General features: G+C 40.7%; 1 long non-coding RNA gene across 2 annotated transcripts in view; it reads left to right on the forward strand.

Annotated features, from left to right (window-relative positions):
• LOC116663648 overlaps nt 1–18,269 on the forward strand; it is a 74,937-nt gene that overhangs the window by 4,228 nt on the left and 52,440 nt on the right. Inside the window, exons 1-3 of one of the 2 annotated variants that reach the window (XR_004319907.1) lie at nt 8,950–9,863; nt 11,520–11,628; nt 16,272–16,444. This is a non-coding gene — a long non-coding RNA (uncharacterized LOC116663648). Of the gene's footprint in view, nt 1–8,949; nt 9,864–11,519; nt 11,629–16,271; nt 16,445–18,269 lie in introns of those variants that run through there. The other variant, XR_004319906.1, reaches the window with a different exon arrangement.

An 18,269-nucleotide genomic window follows, 5' to 3' on the forward strand; every position in this document is an offset into this window, starting at 1 on the left:
CACAGTAATCCATGTGTGGTCCTATGTGTTTGCGCCTCTCAAATACTAAATCCATTCTCATTGTGATATGAATTGTCTTTGAGCCCCAGCCCCAAACAAGAACCAGTAGGCTTAATTTACATTATGCGCTGATACTTCAGTTTCTTCAAACAAATGGAAGATGATACAGAACTCTAAATAGGTTTAATAATTTAAAATTAAAACCTACTCCTGTGAACTTAAAAGCAGATTGCACAGTGGGCAGTAAAATTTGCTGAAAAGCTTTGGGCAAGCAGACCTGTCCCAGCCCCCTGTCCTGAGTCAGCAGCTTTGCCCAGTCTGTACTCACAGCTACGCATGTGCAACTGGACATGGTGGACAGGGTTTGAAATCTCCAGACTATTTGGCAGTTGTCCCCCCAGGGCTGAGGCACGTCTCACTTAGCTTTATCAGACTACACATAAATAGTCAATAAGACTTGTTTAAAGTCTCTCCCCCACAGCGAGATAGCTACTCCATGGTTGGGATGATCTCCCCAGCCCACACCTCTATTTCACCCAAACTTCAAGACTCAAGTCAGATGTTGCTCATTGATGTTCTTGATTGTCTTTCCACGAGCCAAAGAAAGCCCGCAGGTGTGGGCCGTCATATATTATGAGACTTGTGGACTGTCTCAAAATACAAAGCCTTCACAAGTGTACCTGCTGATGCCATTTAATCTCCCTAAATGTGAGATTCACCCAATATAATACTGAAGTCACAAACACCTCCTAGCATCAATCCACTGGTGTAAGGAAAAGTTCCTGGACCATTGCCCTTCATGTGCAAAGAGCTGCTGAGCTCCTTTAGAAGGGATCAAAACAATGACGAACAGCTTTGGACTTGGCAGGCGTTATCTTCTCCCAAAGTATGCTCTGTTTCCAATCTTCCCATCTTAGTAATTGTGCCCTCTAGCCCCAGCTGCTTACGTTAGAAATCTGGGGACCACCCTCAACATCTGCTTCTCCATAGCTTGAATCCACCACCAGGTCCTTTAATTTTGTCACTACAATAGATTTTGACCATGCTAGTAGCTTGCTTGCTCACCTCTCTAATCCCACTCTCCCTTTTCCAGTGCTTTATCCACACAGCAGCCAGGGAGGCTTTTTTAAAACAAAAATTAGACCATATTGTTCCTCTACTTAAAACACTTCATTGGTTTTTCAATGTACCTTGTATAAAATCCTTATTATGGCTGCAAGGTTTTGCATGACAAGGTCTCTGCCTACATCATGGTCTTCATCTCATACCCACATCCTCCTCCATTTTCAGTCACACCAAACTTCTTTCATTTCTATGAACATTCCCAGCCCTTTCCTTCCTCAGGACCTCCGCTCTGCCCTGCTCTGAGCCTTGTCTCTCACTATCTTCCCCCCAACCCACTTCCCCTGCCCCAGACTTCAGAAGCTCTTGGTGTGGGTATCGCTCCTCAGAGAGACATCCTGGGCTCTTTCATCTGTCACTCACTTGCACGGTATCATTGTATTCTTTTATCAAATGCATCAACATTTATAGCTGTCCATCTATTTGAGCATCTGTTTACTTCTGGTCTATCCATACCCCCCACCTCCCTGGACCACAGTCTTCATGAAAGCAGAGACTATGTTTGCCTTGCCCACGCTGCATGTCTATCACCAAACACAGTCAGACAAAGAAGGTGCTCAGTAAGCAGTTTAAATAAATCAACAAAATTTTGCTTTTTCAAGGGAAATTCCAAAGTTCAAACAGGTCTCAAAATAAAGTTAATTTTCTTTATTCTACTTTCCCTTTTAACTATTCCATCCATAAACCATAAAATCTGAAGTTGTTAGAAGAAACTTTCATGCCCTAATCCAACAAATTTCAATGTCCATGTGAATGCCCGCCCACCTTTGATTTACTTAACTCCAGATACAGGAGCTCACTTGTTCCTAAAGTCATCTTTCCCTTTCTAGACAGATCACTGGACTTCCTCGCGCTGTTAGAAAATGGCTATCTTTCTTTTCCTTAGTCTTCTCTTTTTACCATCAATCCCTCCTATCATGTGTAATCCTTCTAACACTTAGAGGTCTGACCATAGTACTTCCTCCCAGTGGAAGGTTTTCCACGGCTGCAGAATGAACTGTCCCTAGCCTTTTGGGAGCCTAGCAGAGTGTACCTTTTGGGAGCCAGATCCTTTTCTTCTCTCCCTCTGCATCATCTCTCACCCCTCTGGGCTCTATAATCACGATAAAGGCAGTCATGAAATACGTGGTCTTTGGGGAATGGCTTCTTCCACTCAGCCTGTTTTCAAGGTCCATCCCCGTTGTCGCACGGGGTTGCTTTTCATTGCGTGTAGCACTTTATTCTTTTGTGGTTGAATACATATTCCATTGTGTGGATAGACCATTTTGGCATAAAATTTTCAAAATCTTTCCTATAATCCTTTTAAATGTCTGTAGTTTTGGTAGTGATGTTCCTTCTTTTATTCTTGATTTTGGTAATTTGGGTCCTCTCCCCTTTTTTTCTTTTTTTTGGTCAATCTAGGTAAAGGTTTATCAATTTTGTTGATTTTTACAAAGAACCAAGTTTGGGGTTTATTTATGTTTTCCTATTGCTTTTGTTTTCCTACTTTACTGATTTCCACCCTGGTCTGCATTATTTCCAATCCTTCTGATTATTTTGGTTTAATTTTTTGTATGTTTGTTTGCTTCATTTTGCCTTTTTTTTTTTTTTTAAAGTTTCTTTTGGTGAAGGTTAGATTTTTTTATGTAAACTTCTTTCTTTTCTAATATAGGCTTCTTTGGGTTATATATTTTCCCTAAGTCACTGCATTAGCTGCATCCCATAAATCTTGATATGTTTTGGTTTTGTTTTCATTCAGTTCAAAATATTTTCTAATATCCCTTGTGATTTTTTGACTCGTGTGTTATTTAGAAATGTATGATTTAATTTTCGGTTATATGAAGATTTTCCAGTATCTTTCTGTTGTTGATTTCAGAGTTTCATCGTGGTTGGCAAACAAGTCTTGAACGATTTCATTTATTTTAAATCTGTTGTGATTTGTTGATTTATAGCCATGTGTAGTCTGTCCTGGAAAATGTTTCATATGTACTTGAAAATAATTTCTGTTTGGCTCTTTTATTACCATTTAACTCTCTATTGATATTCTTTATTTGTGAAAGCATTGTTCTCATATTTTCCTTTTCTTCAGACATAGTTTTCTTTCATTTTTTGAACATGTTTATAATAGCTGATGTAAAGTCTTCTGCTGGTCTTTGTCATCTGGGCTTCCTTGGGGACAGTTTCTATTGACTTGCGTTCCTCTAAATGGGTAATACTTTCCTGTTTCTTTGTATGTCTTATAATAGTTTGTTGAAAACTGGACATTTTAAATAATACAATGTGCCAATTCTGGAAATTAGATTTCTCCCCTCTCCTCGGGGTTTGTTGTTATTGCTGTTAGTTGTGGTGGTTATTAACTACTTTGTTTAGTGATTTTCCTTGAGTAACTTTGTAAAGTCTATATATTCTTTGTTGTATTGGCCACTGAGATGTCTAATCAGTAAGGTTAGTGGCCGACTGGTGACTGGACAGATTTCCTTAAATGTCTTGAACCAGTGTTTTCCAGCCTTTGCAAAGGGGCTGTGTATGTGCATGACTGGCCGTGCTTTCAATGCTCTGGCAAGCTGTTTACAACACTGCCTTGACCTTCACTTTCTGCTTGCACAGAGCTTCTAAGTTAGCCAGAGTTATGATCACCAGGCCTTCTCAGGTCTTTCCTGGGCATGTCCATAGCCTGGTACCTGTGTGTGGCCTTTCTGACTCCCACAAATGTGCCAGAAGTACTTTTCAAAGCGTCCTATGGACATCTCCTTCTCCAGGTTTTCTTTGAAGAATTTGGACAGCCTCTTATTAGTCCTCCTGGTAACACTGCCTCAGGCAGCTGTGATGTTCAACAGTTGCCACTGATAGCGTTCGACAAACACTCTGCGGATAGGGCTGTTTTCACAGAATGAGATCTGTATAAGTCTTGGTAAAGGCAATCCCTGACAAGGGAGCCTATCAGCAAGTTGCCAGGCAGGACAGATAGTGACAGTTTGCTGGTTATGGGGTGTTTGGGGAGTTCCAAACCCATCATGCCTCCTCTGAGGGCTTCTAGGCTGCTGGTTTCCACAGCTACCATAGTTGTTTTCAAGACCACTGCAGAACTAGGAAGAGGTGGATAAGACTGGCGAATTAAACCCCCACGAATCTTGCTGTTCCTATGACGATCCAGTCATATTTCTTAAATGGACGCTCCTCAGATTGTTGCAAGCCTTTAGTTAATTTACAGAGCTCTGATAAAGCTTATTTTGACAGTCGACACTTTTTTTCCAGTGTTCTCATTGCTTTCGTGGAGGAGCAGCTTTTTTTCAGGGGTCTTTCTTCCACTATTCTGGAAAATGATTGTTGACAGTTCATTGATTCATTCACATATTAACTGGTAAAGGATTGCTCTTTCATTCAGCAAATATTTATTGTTATTTATTATATGTCAAAAATTATAACGCTAGGTAGAGCTGAACCATAGTGTTAGAAAGTGGCTGCTGTACAATACAGGGAGTAACTGAAAGGTTTTAAAGCAGAATAGATAATGGTAGCAGGATATTCAAGGTAGTGGCCGTGGAGATTGGTTTAGACTGAAGAGCCATGTTGAGATTCAGACAGAACAGGTACAGATGACCACTCAAGTGCAAGATGAGGGAGCAGGTGGAGCAACATCGCCAGCATTCATCTGTCAGAGTTCCTCCTTGTCAATACAGCTTGTCAATATCCTTTGTAACACAGATGCTCTCACACTCAGAAAATAATCGAGGTGTGCTCATTGGTCCCTCATCCCTAAATCTCCTAAGCTTGTGACGGCTAGCTAGCAATCAGTGCACATCCCTAACTCTTCTTCCCATACATGAACACTCGCCCCTTCTTTGATTCTTCTGACTGAAAATTGGGGAGATGAAGACAGGGAGGTAGAGGTGGCTGCTCAGACTGTTAGATGATCTTCATTCAATAGCACTTATTCTTAATTAACCATGGTAGATATTTTAATTTTTTTAAGCCATCTTACAAAAAGTATGGAAAAGAAAAAAAATCCAGTGTTAATCACACCATTCTAATGCAATTATCATTATTCCACATGTTTCTTTCCAATAATTTTCCTGTGTCTATTTTTACATCTAAGTGATATTTTCCATGCTATCTTGAACCTTATCTTTGTTACTTAAAGTTACAAACATTTTGTGTTGTTCTGTTCTTTGCATACATGATTTTTAGTGGATATGTTCTATTTCTGCTGGGGAAGCATTAGAATTTAATCAAAGTATCTACGACTGTCAGACATTTCCATCAAACAGTGTAAGCTCATCATTCCAAGAAGATTGAGAATCACTGGATTAGTAAGTTGTATAAAAAATTACTTATTTTCTTCTTTCTGAATAGAATTGCTACTTATCAGAAAAAGCACCAAGCTTCAGTAGGATCCATGAACAGGGAAACACAGCCCGTGCTTCTCTTGCAGATCAGAGCGCATCTCTGGTGCTCTGGGAGTGGAGCAGCCGTCCTGCCATGCATTAGTCTTGCCCAGTGAAAGTCTAAGGCAGCAAATACTGGGTTTTGGCATCTAGAGGAAGCACTCTTCTAGCAGCTTAGAAAGCACCAGCCTCTTCACATCATCACATTGATCTCAGCCTTCCTCTTTGGGACCCAGGTGGGTCTTTGTTTCTCATGGACAAAAAGGAGTCAGATGCTTGTGTTTGAGCAGGAACATTTACCTGTTCTAGGCAACCCTCTGCCACACTTCCCTTAGAGTTTATCTCATTCTATTCCCAGGAAAACAGACTGTGGAATTGGTTGAGAAGAGCCCCTGTTCACAGTACCCAGCGCTCTCGCTTTGCATGCAAAGCCTTATTCAATTTATTTTGAAATAAGCTCATGCTGGGAAGGGCTGCTTTTCTAGAAACTGGGAAACGAAAGATAGTAGCAAATGCTCACTTGCAGGTTAGGAAAGAGTAAAGTGATCAAAATATCCTGCCAGCCTCGTTTATTAGATAATTAGCAGTTCTCTTCCTGTATCAATTGTCAGTCAGCCAAAAGAGGTGTAAGTTTCCTTTCCCCAGTTCCCGTTTCACACACACCCACATTTTGTGTGACTTCACAAAAACAAGCCAGAAGCTGTCTTTTCTTTGGCCTGAATAAACTATATCTTCAAAGACTTTCCCTCCTGCACCGAGGTTTGGGTTGACCCTGGGTGCATAACCCCAAGAGAGTTTCACTTTCGTTGAGAGGAAGGGAGGACAGTAAGTTCAGGGCTGAAAGGGGCCTTTGAGATCATCTGGTCCAGTGATTCTCAAACGCCATCCATTTGCCAGACTAGCTGACTACAAAAAGACTTCCCCCTGGAGCTTTTCATAATACAGGTCATCCCATCTCAACCCTGGGGATTCTCACAATGGGACGACATTCAGGGCAGATTCTTCTGCTTGGCCATGTTTGCAGACCAATAAAATGCAGCCCAACTTCCTCATTTTAAGTGAGAAAATGGAGGCCCAGACAGAATGACATTCAGTCAGGTATTGACAAGGGCGAATCAAAACTCCCAGTCCTAAGTTTTCCATTCTATTACACAGCCTTCCTAAAACTAGAACTGTAGGCTCAGGGGCTTCAAAAGCAAGTTAGGGTTCACAAACTGAGATTCTAATGAGCTAAATGATCACTCATTTTGAGAGCAACGCTGGGCTTTCCTAAACAAAGAAAACCCCAGTGACTAATTACTTTAGCCCTTGAATTCTAGTTAAAATGCCTTCTACACTTCCTAGGCTCCTTCCTATTACCTCAGCACATGAGACGAGGAACAGGGGAGGGGAAATTTACTTGTTTACTTAGCAAATATTTAAAAATAAGCCTAAACACCTCTTAATATATCAGGCTGTGCCAGGTCCTAGAAATATAGCTGGTGAACAAAAGAGACAGTCTCTACCATAATGGAGCTTACAGTTTAGTGAGGGTTAAGGATAATTAAATAGGCAATTTGCTATTTAGTATGGTGAGTGTTATGATGAGTGGATTACAGGGAGTTACTAAAATTGTAAAACCATTTAAAAATGACAGGAGTGATTTTGACCAACAGATATTTCCTATTGATTAAAAGTGGCCAAAGAAAATTAAAGATATGAATATGTTCATAAGTGAATAGAACTATAGCAGTCTGAATCACCCAACCAGTGCCTATGGTAGAGTGGAGAAGTTGGCAAATCCTCTTCCCAAAAATCAACTATAAAACACAGTTAAAGGCTCATAAACATGCATTTCAGGGCTCTGGAAATTGACTAAAGGCAAACAACAAGTTGAAGAATGTTGATTCAGAAAAAGCTGCTGGAGCTATATGTAAGAACAGAGGGAATCTGCCGCTTGCTTTCTTGGGGTGGTTCCCATTCCCTCCTCTCTATCTCTCAGCTCAGTCAGTGTGGTAATTTTGCCAGGGTGAGGCTAGAGCTTTGTTACTGGAGGGGGCTCACTTGATTTGGAGTAGGAAGTAAACCCACGTTCCACTATGCTATGGTGAAAGTAGCAGTGTTGGTAATCGGCAACTCTGCTAAGCAAAGTCAGTTGCTCCACTAGCCTGAAGTTGCAGTCCAGTCTGATAGTGTGATCAGAGGTGATGCAGGACGTCAATGGGGAGTTCTTAGAACATAGTATTCTCAATGACTGATCCCTCATCTGAAACAGTAGAGACCAAAATGCAGTTCAATCACATTCAAAATTCTTTAAAAAAAATGAATATATCTATATCCAGCAGACCTATCTTCAGAACTAAAGATGAAATAAAAACATGCCTAGATAAATAAAAACAGATACTTTGCTAGCAGTCCAGCTGTACAGAAATACTAAAGAATACTGAAGCCCTTCTCGAGGACAGGAAATGACACCAGATGTTAGGGAGATTCTACAGAAAGAAATGAAAACTGCTAAGTCTATATAAATATTTTTTCTCCTCTTAATGACTTCAAAAGATATAAAGTTGGAACAATTAAAAAATGGAAGTAAGAAAATAGTTCCTTTACAGTAGCAGCAAAAGAAATAAAATGCTTAGAAATAAATTTAAATCAAGAAGATCTGAAAAAGAAGAGAGACAGTCCATGTACACAGATTAGAAGATTCAATATTCAAAATCCCAGTAGAGGTTTTTTGGGTTTTTTTTTTTTTGTTTTTCCCAATGGACAACATGATCCTAGGATTTATATGGAAATACAAAGAACCCAGAATAGCCAAAACAATTTTGAAGGGGGAAAAAAAAAGGAAAAACCTGAAGGATTTACATCATCCAATTCCAAAACTTACTAGAAAGTAAATCAAGATCTTACTAGAAAGTAAATCAAGTACTTGGGTAAGGATAGAAATACAGATCAATGGAATGAAATTGAGGGTTCAGAAATAAATCCTTGCGTTTTTGGTCCGTTGATGAACAAAGGTGCCAAGACAATTCAACAGGGAAAGAAACATCTTAAACAAACGAGCTGCAACAGTAGGATATTCTTATGCAGTGAAAATGATTTACCTCCCTGATACCTCATACCACACACAAAAATTGACTCAAAATGGATCATAGATCTTGATGTAAGAACTAAAACTTTGGTCGGAAAATATGAATCTAAGAATTATCAAATCGGGATGAAATTTTGGTTGTGTCCAAAAGATACTGTCACCAGGAAACCCAGGAACACCCAAACCCTGCCCCATTGACAGTATCCTGGGGAAGATCAAAGCACAAGGGATCACAGCTGAAGAAGCACAGCACCGTTTTGTGATTAAGGGGGCATGAGCCCCAAATCTGAATGAAGAAAACTGTGGTGAATGGGAGAGCCTGGAATTGAACCCCCCTTCTTTAGTTGGCATCTTCCCATTTTAAGTGACAGATAACCTCATCCAAACTGGCTTAAGAAGAAAGGATTTATTGGGTTGTAAATGTGAAGTTTAAGGGTGGGGCTGACTACAAGGATGCTTTGTCCTGTACCTCAGTCTCCTGGTGTCTTTCCATCCATACCTTTACATACCCCCGTGTACTGACTCCATCCCCAGTCAGGCTGTCCCCTTGTGATTGAAGATGGTCGCCAGAAGTTCCAACATCCCATCTTCCCATCTCAGGTCCAGTGGAAAAGAGCATTTTTCTAACAGTCCCAGAAAAAGTCTCATTGGTTTTCGCCCCCTGAAACGAGCACTGTGGCCAGGATGGCACCATGCTCTGATGCCCAGGTCTGAGCTTCACGCTTTGTGGGACGGAGCTCCACAAAAAGAACGTGTCTTGAGGATGAGAAAGAGGGTAACTCCCCCCAGATAAACAGGATAACCTTTTCCAGGAGAAGAGTGAGTTTGGGTGCTAGGACGTAAAAACAACAGGTGTGCCAGAACTGTATTTTTCAAAGCTAGTAATTTTTAACTTGCTTCATGCCAGATACAACTAGAAAACATCCATCAGATCCAGAGGGACAGAGAAAGAGAAAGCAGTAAAAAATACATTAAAAAAAAAAAAAGAGAGAGAGAGAGACACTCGGTCCCAAGTCCTGTTGCTTAACCCGGCCAGGCCCCAACCACAGCAGCCTGTGGAGCTGAGCTGCCACGCGGCAGAACGAGAACCGAGAACCGAGAACCGGAGAGGGAAGCTGAGGGGAAGGGAGTGCGGGCGGAAGCTCTGCCGCAGGCAAAGTGGGCCTGCGCCCTAGTCACGGGGAAGAGCGGGAAGGAAGTCCGGGGAAAGTCAGCCGCGCCAGCAGGGGGCGGCCGGGTCTCCCCGGAGCAGACGACCGGCCAGCTGCGCGAAGCGGAGACACAGCAGGGGCGCTGAGCTGCCGCCGGTGAGTGGTGCAGAATCGGTCTGTCTGAGTCAAGTCAGGAGAAAGGAAGAAACCAATGAAAGAGCACCGCGTTAAGTGGTCTTCAGTACGCAGGGAATCTGCCTACTTTTGATAGGGAGCCGGGCGTCTGAAGAGCATTCCCCCGCCTTGGAGAGGAAGGAGAGGGTGGGGACCACCCTTGTCCCAGATGTCTACCAATTTAGAGATGGTTGTTAAGCTATGGACGTGTGTAAAGTGAGGAGAGAGGAGGAGAGGAAAGAGAAATGGAGGAAGACAGAGACGGACCTAGGATAGATCCTGTGGGAGCCCCCATCTTTATGGAAAAGGTAGGCTTTCTTTTCCTCCACGGGTTTGTTGGTTTGGCTTTATTTGAAGGTTTATAGCAGCTTGACAGGCTTGTCTCCTAATTCCTGATTAGCAAACCGCAGGGAACTCGGGCTTGCCCTCAGTGTGCTCGAGGAAGAGGTTTGGTAAGTGCGGTGAATTGTCTTCTGTGTTCAAGGTTGGAGTTACAATAGCCCAGACAGCTAATATAGAGCGCCAGCTGCATTTTCTGGGATTGAGGGGAGGTGTTTTCCTTTTTGAAATCTGGTTTTGCCTTTACAAACCTCTTAATAATACAAAACTTTGAGAAAGTTACCAATTAAATTCTTGCCAGAATCCTCGACACAGATTTCCAAGTTAGCAGGTATTGGGAGGTGCCCGGGGAAGGGCAGCTGTAGAAAGAGAAGAGTGCTCACTCTTTGGCAGGAGACAAGTGTCTGGAGTCTAAGGTTTTTGTGCCAGGAGAGACAGGGAACCTACAGATAATGAGGCATCAGAGCTGACTGCATTTCCTAAGGGGACACAGTGTCTGATTAGGGAGAAGAGATTGGGACTGAAAACTGATTGCTTATCGAATCCAGGGTCGATTACATGGAGATTCGTTTGTTTGAAATACTGGGGCAAATTATTTTGAAGGTAAGAAGGCAGGTGAAAAGAAAGTTGGTAAAACCCCAAATCACCCACACGTTTTGCCTATGGTGCTTTACATCTGTTTCCTCCCTTAGTTCCCATTAGAATCCTACAGAGAAGGAGCTGTTGTTACTCCTATGTTACAGAAAGTCAAGGCACAGGGAAACTATGTAGCTTGTCCAAGGTCATGGAGCTCAGTGGAAGTGAAGCTGGGGTTAGAAGCCAGGCAGTTGTGGTTTGCAGAGTTGAACCCTGAAAGCACTGTGCTAACCAGCCCTGAGGTTGGTATAAGGGCTTATATCAAGCCTAACATCAGAGAAGCTGGACACCTATACATACCCAGTGAATATCTCCGGGCTGGATGCAATTTAAGTCCCTTGGAGCAGCTTGCCTGAGAGTGACAGACTATTGGAGAACGGGTTTTGTGGGGTGAGGTCACGTGGGGCAAGGAGAGGCAGGAGAGAATAATCCCAGCTTTGAAAAATGGGATGCATTTCGCACAGAGCACCAGGAAATCAGACCTTCGTCTTCCTTTCAAGATCCATTTTCCCCTCGCTGAGCACACTTAAAGAGGAGAAAATGAATTCTGCCCATTGAAAAAGGGCAGACCATAATGAAAAACAACTTTAAAGACACTTCAGCACATAAAGTCTTTGGGCTACATCACTGACAATGGTTTACAAGTTTATTTTCAATTTGCAGTTATGCTGAGCAGACATTTTGGGAAGTGCAGCAGTAACTCAGGCGGCGGGCTGCAGTATTGTCTGCTGGGCGTCCATCTGTACAGGCGCGTGTTGTCACAGACGATCAGGTACAGATTTATCCAGACGCATCATCCGCAAAATGGCCAGCCAGGAGAGTTTTCAAATTATATTCCTTACCATTTTTTGCTAAGTATACAATTCTAAGAAAGCAGATTTCTTGGCAAAGACCCTTTTTTTCCCCTGAAGGAAAAAGCTTTGAACACAGCCAAGACGATACAAGCTTTAGGTCCGCGTTTGAATCCCAGTCCTGGCACTTGTTAATTGGCAACCCTGAGCGGGTTATGCAAACCCTCTGAACTTGACATCCTTATTTATTACTTGGGGAAAAGACTTCATTTACAAAATAGGGCTGTGGGGAAAATTAAAGAAGGTAATAGCCATTATCTTCTTTTTTTTTTTTTTAGCATTTTTAATAGACTTTAGTTTTTTAAACAGTTTTAGGGTAACAGCAAAATTGAGCAGAAGGTATAGAGAATTCCCATATACCCCCTGCTCGTCCCCCACTAGCAACTAGTTGCACCAGAGTGGTACGTTTGCTACAATCAATGAACATATCATTATCAACTGACACATCATTATCCCCCAAAGTCCATGGTTTACCTTAGGGTTCACTCTTGGTGTTTATACGTACATTCATTGGATTGGGACAAAGGTATGACATGCATCCATCATTATAATACCATTCAGAGTGGTTTCAGTGCACTAAAATTCCTCTGCGCTTTGCCTGTTCATCCCTCTCTTCCTCCAACCCCTGGCAACCATTAATCTTTCTAATGTCTCTGTAGTTCTGCCTTTTCCGAAATATCTTATAGTTGGAGTCATATAATATGTAGCCTTTTCAGATTGGTTTCTTTCACTTAGTAATAAGCGTTCAAGGTTCCTCCATGCCTTTTCATGGATTGATAGCTCATTTGTATTTAGTGCTGAATAATATTTCTTTGTCTGAATGTACCACAGTTTATTTATCCATTCACCTACTGAAGGACATCTTGGTTGCTTCCAAGTTTTGGATTATGAATAAAGATGCTATAAGCATCTGTGTACAGGTTTTTGTGTGGGCATAAGTTTTCTTTTTTTTAATTGACATGTAGTTGGTTTACAATTTTGTGTTAATTTCTGAAGTACAGCATAATGACTCAGTTACACATCTATAGAGATATATTCCTTTCCATATTCTTTTTCATTACAGGCTATTACAAGGTATTGAATACAGTTCCCTGTGCTATACAGTAGGACCTTGTTGTTTATCTATTCTGTATATAGTGGTTAGTATCTGCAAATCCCTAACTCCTAATTTATCCCTCTACCCCTTGCCATTAGCTTCTTATGCTACATAAAAACATGATTTTTTTGGTTCACTCTTCTGAGTAGCACGTAGCATAACAATGACACAATAAGTGCTTAATACATAAGTTCTGTGTGAATGAATGTGTGAATAACACTATCCATTGAAAATGACATCTAGGGACATATCAGAGCTAATTTATTCTTAATTATTTCTCCCAAAGTAAACAAAAACAAAAACAAAAACAAGCTCCCCTTTCAGCTTCCTTTCTAAGGTGATTTCTGTCTATGACTGTTTGCATGTCTGCTTTTTCTGGGAATTCCTTTAGATTTTTTGGTTTGAGTTTTTTGTTTCCAACATCCTGTGTCTTCTGCTACATTAGCTTATTCCCTTGTTTTGTAAGAAATCATTTCCACCAAGCTTCCTAAAAGGATGAATTGAAGATAAATTTTTTTGTAGTTTCCTATCTAACATGTCTGCCTTCTAGCCTGCTATAGGTAATTAATTGCATTGGTATAGAATTCTAGGATGAAAAATTTTCCCCTTGGAATTTTTGTTTCTCCAGTGTTTCCTGTAGTATGGCATTGCTTATTAAAGAAAATGTAGACGAATGTAAGAAAGAAGATTAAAAGCAACAGTAATCCTACCTCCCAGAGACAAGCCTGTCAACACTGTGATGTCTACCTTTTCTAGGACAAACACTCACCACACAGTCTCACACACACACAGCCATATTGTATATATAATTTCACGTCATGACTGTTCAATTGTATATCATGTTATCCTCTTGTCATTATGTATAACGAAATTAATTGTAAAGCCCCTTTTAGTCACAGATTCTATGACTTGTTAAGAGATTGTGATGTATAGATGGTTTCAGTAAAAGTAGCAGACCGTTTGGGAGTTGGTTTCATTGACACAGGCATGTAATAGAACTGTGGCAGAGGAAGATAAGGTTAACTGCCTGCCAAGTGCTTTTCATTTAGGGACAGACAGGGTTCTTGGTGAATATACAGGAATCAAAGACATGTTACAGACGAGGCTCAATAAATCATCTGAGTATAACCTACAGTCAGGAAAAGCATGTTAGGATGAAGAAAAGGGCACAGCAGGGCCTCCTGGAAAAAAACCTCGTGTGCAGCCTTTAGGATGAAAGGAGGCTACATATACGCAAGGTGCTCAGGGTTCTGAATGGGAGACAGGCAGCCAGCACCAGTTTCAAAGGCTGGCAATTAAAGGTGACAAGCAATAGATAACAGAACAGAGTTGCCACATGAACACAGAAAGTCTTTGGTGCTGTCTAAGGACATAGCCTAGGTAGGCTTCAGAATGAAATGGAAAAGAAGTCAAGAAAATAGAGCACGTAGCTAGGGATGGAAAAGTGGTACATGGAGATGACGACTCCCACTGAGGACAAAAACAGGAAGCATTTACTAGCAAAGGTGTCTTCACAGAGCTGACTTCTGGGTTATGGGAGTCGTACCAATCCACTCTTCTCATCTCGCCCATTATAATAGCAATGAAAGGTTACAGTGAGTTACAAAGTTGCCATAGCACCGAAAATCAGAAATAAATATCAACAGTTTTACTCTGAAACGCATTTCTACTAGACAAAGCCCAGCCGAGGTCAGGTGGTAAAAGTAACAGTCACCAGAGAATACTGCACCTTATGAGGCAGAACAGCAGGTCCGTGCAACAGAGAGGAGGGGCGGGAGGACAGTGAAAGAGAGGCTCCCACCCACTCCCTTTGTCCTGCCTGGATCCGCACCTCTAAGGTGTACGTCCCGAGACAGAGGGTAAAGCGCGCACACGCGTGTGCGTCCGTTTGTAGGAATGTCATCACTGCCTCTTTCCCCACTTTCTTAAAGATGCCCTTTTCTGCAGTGAGGCAGTGGTAAAGGGGACAGGTGGCCCATGACACTGTAGCATGTGAAGTAGGCTTCAAGAAGGGATATAAACAGGAAGCTTCAGGGAGTAATGCACTCTGCGGATTGTATTTTTCATGCTTCTGCTTAAAATTTCAAGAAAATTCCAGGGAAACTTTTCCAATAACTTTTAGTATGAAAAGACAAATGGCTTTCTACAGAATTAGAAGAGCGGGGAGTAGTAATCAGTCCTTCCTTCGTGTGGGCCATGTTGGTCAGAATCAGCTCTGGATAGTCCCTCCAAGTCAAGATCCACCCGGGAGATGCCACCGTTCTCTACGGGAAAGGTGAGGGAACTGTTAGTTCCTAGCGCTTTGTATGGGTAGAGCTATCTTCTCTTCTGTGGAATGCAGAACTCAAGAGCAGTGACAAGGTGCCATGGATCTGAGGAGAGAATCTTTCATGAAAAACCAGACGAAAAATTAGAAAGCATTTACTTTGTGTTTTTACTTTGTGTTTTCCTATGTGTCTCTGTGACTCAACAGATGAAAGAGAAAATATGTGCAAATATAGAATTATTTTAAATGATCGGCCTTGAAAAAAAAAGCCAAACACACGCGCTCACACAAGTACACTAAAAGTGCAACAGTATATTAAAATCTATGTTGAAAGCAGTAGAGAGCAGAGGGGAGGTTAGAAAAATAGGGACCAGTGACTTGAAAGACAGAATGTGAAGGGAAGAGATTACATGATGAAGTTTATGGATGAGAAATACTTCGTAGGGAGAAGCCAGAAGGCAAGATCTGAAGGGCAACACTTCTGAAGACTAGCCAGGAGGAAAAGGGGCAGAACGTGAGAGCAGGGAACCTCGGTGGCTAAGAACGTGGGCCCTTGAGTCAGCAGACATGGATTCAAAACTGATTAGCTCGGGAAAATTACTCAACTGCTTTAAGCTTTGGGTTTATCATCAATCAAAAGGGGACACTAATCATTCCTACCTGATAGGTTTTCAGGATTAAAATGTTGGCCCTGACACCAAGGAAGAACTCCAAACTAGCTCAATTTGTTAAAAAAAAAAAAAAAAAAAATCCACCTAGACATGTCCTGATGTGTGTTTAATTTCAAGAGTGATTCTTGTTCCTTTGTATTTTCTATTTACTGATTGGTTAATGATAGTTTTTTTTTTTTAATTTCAAGGATGAAGGGAGAGGGAATAATATACAATTAGGGAAAGAAAAATATCTTAGTTTCAAAGGAAGAATATCACTCTGATTTCAGTCTTCTTTCTTATATTAAAGAGTGGATGACAATGTACCAATATCCCTGGTTTCTTTTTTCCTTATTCATCTTTATCCAAATTTAATTCAGAAGATGAATAAACACTTAGGTTTTTAGAGCTGCTAGTTAGAGTTGGATTATTTTGTCCCCAGTCGTCTCCTCAGCCCACTCCACAGTCGCCATATCCTGTGAGTGCTGTAACAAATGACCATAGACTTAGCAGCTTAAAACAATATGAATTTATTATCTTATACTCCTGTAGGTCAGAAGTCCTACCCAGGTCTTGTTGGGCTAAGATCAGAGTGTTGGCAGGTCTGTGTTCCTTCTGGAAACTCTGGAGAAGAATCAATTTCCTTGCCTTTTCCAGCTTCTAGAGGCTGCCCACATGCCTTGGATTATGGCCTCTTCCGCCATCCTCAAAGCCATCAACTGCAGGTAGAGTCTCACATCACATCTCTCTGACTTCCTCTCTTGCCTCTCTTCCCCTTTTAAGAGCCCTTATGATGCTATTAAGCCCACTGGATAATCCAGAATAACCTCCTACTCTTAAAGTCAGCTGATTAATACCTTAATTTCATCTACAACTTTAATTCCCCCTTGCCATGGAAAGTCACATAGTCACAGGTTCCAGATAGTAGGATGAAGAGACCTTTGCAGGACGAGGGGGTCATTATTCTGCCTACCACAGTCAGTAAACGGGTTTTATCAGTAAAAAAAAAAAAAATCTGGGGGCCCTGAGATTAGAAGCTTCAAGAAGTATTACCTCCTATCAGACAGATAGTGTCTCTTACTGAAAAGTGGGAGATTGATTTGGGTAACATAAACACCAGCACTGTCTACTCACTGTTTGGGTTTGTTCATTTTATTTTTTAATGAATTAGTAATATATTCTCATGGTTAAAAAACAATATAAAAACAAATGTTCAGGTAAAAAAAAAATCTCCCTCTCAATGCTCATTTGCACATCTATGTGTTCCAAACGTCTACCTACTTATAACTTTGAACTACTATTGATATATTCCTGTGTGTATTTTACTGTTTGTGCATATTCAGTTACAGATATATCTATATTTTGAACCCATTTTTTTACCTTGAAGTTTTCATACTCTGTACCGTGATCTTTATATTGTGGTAAAAAATACATGACATGACATTTACCATCTTAACCATTTCTAAGTATACAGTTCAGTAATGTTACTTACGCAGACTACTTAATTGTGCAACCAACCTCGAGAATTTTTTCATCTTGCAAAACTGAACTCTATACTCATTAAACAACTTCCCTCCCAAGCCCCAGGCAAATACCATTCTACTTCCTGTTTCTATGAATTTGACTACTCTAGATAACTTGTGTAAGTAGAATCCCAGTGTCTTTTGTGACTAGCTTATTTCCTTTAGCATAATGTCAGTAAGACTCATCCATGTTGCAGCATGTGTCAGAATTGCCTTCCTTTTGAGGCTGAATAATATTCTGTATGTATGTACCACATTCGTTTATCTGTTCAACTATGGATGGATGTTTGGGTTACTTCCACCTCTTAGCTATTGTGAATAGTGCTCCTCTGAACATGGGTGTGCATTGTGCCATGATGTTTCATTTCACCAGTGTTATAACCTGGAGATCTTTCCATGTTATGTATGGAGAGCTTTTTGTTTCTTTCTTTTCTAAAAACTAGCATCATAAGATGTTGTATTGATGGACCTCTATATATTTAACCCCATGTTGATGAACATCTGTGCTCCTTCCACTTAGGAGAGATTTCAGGGGAAAAATTTGTATCCCCCCAAATCTATTCACATCCAAGTTGTCTTTCTTACAAGTCAGCAGTGAACGTTTCCCAGGTATTTTGACTGAGCTTCTCTAATAAAGTTAAATAGATGTTCTAGTTGATCTAGAGATGTATAAAAACAGTTAACTCAGGACTGGAAAAGTCTTGATGGTTAGCAGTGAAACTGTTTAAACAAAGGATTGAGTAAAATAATTGTTATAATATGACTAAACTACATATATATTTTGAAAATAGAAATTAAGATCTGCAAGACTAAAATAATAATGATTTGCAAATAATCTGAATGAGAGAGTTCAGATATTATAACAAATATTGGAATGTATTTTAAGAAAGATGAGGAGACAAAAATTTGCTAAATTCCTTAACCTATATAGGCAAAAGTCAAAGGTCTTTATGTTTTTCACATTTTTGATAATTCAAGAAATACAAATCAGAACATGTCAACCCAAAGATGAACAGTAATCGAATTT

The sequence above is a fragment of the Camelus ferus genome, chromosome 5, assembly GCF_009834535.1.
Source record: "Camelus ferus isolate YT-003-E chromosome 5, BCGSAC_Cfer_1.0, whole genome shotgun sequence".
Classification (NCBI taxonomy): domain Eukaryota; kingdom Metazoa; phylum Chordata; class Mammalia; order Artiodactyla; family Camelidae; genus Camelus; species Camelus ferus.